Source organism: Cyprinus carpio, unplaced genomic scaffold (genome assembly GCF_018340385.1).
Source record: "Cyprinus carpio isolate SPL01 unplaced genomic scaffold, ASM1834038v1 S000006526, whole genome shotgun sequence".
NCBI lineage: Eukaryota > Metazoa > Chordata > Actinopteri > Cypriniformes > Cyprinidae > Cyprinus > Cyprinus carpio.
The window spans coordinates 96,352-98,789 of NW_024879192.1; positions in this window are offsets into that span (position 1 = coordinate 96,352).

The following is a 2,438-nucleotide window of genomic DNA, read 5'->3' on the forward strand; positions in this document are numbered from 1 at the left end:
CTCTCAGGACCTTAAGGACAAAAATGTCCCCATTGAAACCCATTAAAACTGCTATTTTTAATCACAGTGCCATTTAACTGTAAATGATGCACTTTTGTTAATAGGCTTTCATTCTGTTGGCAAGGCTTTTTAAAATCTCATTTTTTTACCAGATGGTGCCATTTTTTTCATGTTTGGTCTATAAAGCAATACTCACTAATTCCTTGCTTTCTGCTTCTTTAAGCATATTATAGAGAGTCAACTGGATTAATAATTCAGCTACTATAATTGTGTAGGTGTGTTAGTATATGGATGTCAGAGTGTGGTTTGTATGTGTGTCATTAAAAAAATTGTGTGTATTGTGGCGTGTGTGTTCTTGTAATATTTGAGAGAGAGAAACTCTACCGCAAATCACAAATCCAACTGTTGTGTGCATCAGCAGAGTTTTGCTGGCACTAATGGGGAAAATTTGGTACTGCACCCAAACACAATCTTACTGGAAAGGTCCCCGCCACAGACTTCTACAAAGGACTGTGGTTCTTGAAACAAAGTTACTTGCTGGACTTCCACAACAGGCAGAACACACAGCAGACTGTCATCACAGACCCCCGCAGCATACATCTGGTGAGTCCCATGAATCCTGGCGTGAATCCAACAGTTTATACCAAGTGTAGAGGAACAAGCCGAAACTGATCGCATACACATTAATTGATGGCACAAACAGGGAGCAAGAGACACTTATTGATACTCTAACACCAAGTACTAATATTGTTTCAAACATACAAAACATCTAAATTCATACCTACACTGTGGCTGTTTTACCACTTGGCTTACCGGAGCGTACAGTACCTCACACTTCTTTCGTGGTGGCGCTTTCCCAGATTGGGCGTAGAGGTGGTCAAGTAAATGGAATTTGTAATTCACAGCGAAGAAGAAATACGAAAGCGTAGTGGTAGACTCAACAACAAGTCAGAGAAGCACCGGGCGTCTTATGTTTTATGGAGATGAGAACTAAAAAACTGCGAAAACCAGGACAGCTATCAGCATGGAATATAGGCATCGCATCACTTAATCACTGCAGAGCGCATATTGAGTCCTTGAGAAGCCTATGTGAAGGGCTGTATGTCATGTGCAGGGCTCCATTTTTGATGAGAGAGGAAGAGGAAAGTTTGAGAAAACACCTGCGGTAAATTCTGAAATTACACATATTTTGGGAAAAATGCTTTGAAAAATTTTTAAACACTTAACAATACACTGTGGGCAAAATTCACTACCCTTTTCGTTATGTTAAGTGGATGAAAAAACATCCACTAAATTAAACTGGCTTGTAAAAAATGTATCAGATAAATATTTTTTTCTAATTTTTTTTTTTTTGCATAAATCTATTAATCAACCTCAGTCCTGATCAAAAACTACCATATGTTTAAAAGAAAAATCCAAGATTTTAACTCTTTAATTACCAAGTTCATAAATTATATCACTGATGATTGGGGGGAAAAAACACTGCAAAATGACACATTTTCACATATAAAAGTGATTGTGGACTGGATTTTTTTTTTACTCTGCTTTTACTTCACAGCCTTGGGCATGCCAAAGATTAGTAAACAGCTTTGTATTTTGCTGCATTGTTAGTTTTTGTGCAGCATTAGATATTAATTTTTTTCTCCTCATTTGTTGTTCAATGGTTGTTTTGCCCCATTGACTTCCATTATAATGACATTTTTTTTTTGCTATGCACCATAATAATCATGCATTCTTGATTGTTTTTGTGGTTTTCCCTTTTGGTAAGAGGTAAAATTTTTTTATTTTTTTACAGTTGATCACTAGGTGGGACCATTAACTCCTTTAGATAGGCCTGTGCAAAAAAAAAAGGCTTAGTTTCTGGCTTGTATATGGAGTTATATGGAGTATAACAGCAAATTATAGTGTGTTTGTGTGTGTGTGAGATTCTTTGATTGTTGGTGGTTTTTCCCCTGTTGGGAAGATGTAACATTGATTTGTTATTTTTTACAGTTGGTCTCTTTGTAGTGGACCGTTAACTCCGCTAGATAGGCCTGTGCAAAAAAAAAAAAGGCTTTAGTTTCTCGCTTTGTATATGGAGTTATATAGAGCATAACAGCAAATTATAGTGTGTGTGTGCGGTGTGTGTGTGTGTGTGTGTGGTGTGTGTGTGTGTGTGTGTGTGAGAGAGAGAGAGAGAGAGAGAGAGAGAGAGAGAGAGAGAGAGAGCGTTGAGTAGACTTTGAGCACTTACCTTGATGTATCTGAAAAAAAATCCAAATATGCACCTCAGCTCTCAGAACTTCCTTGCTGGGTAAGAGTGTAAACAAAAAAAAGAAGTGTGTTTATGCACCTGCTGCCTTTTGATGAGTGGAAAAGTATGTACTGGCCTATGTGGCCGAAATGCTTGTCTTTTCTTAAAGGTAAAAACCAGTTTAAAAACCTTGAAATCCTGTAAA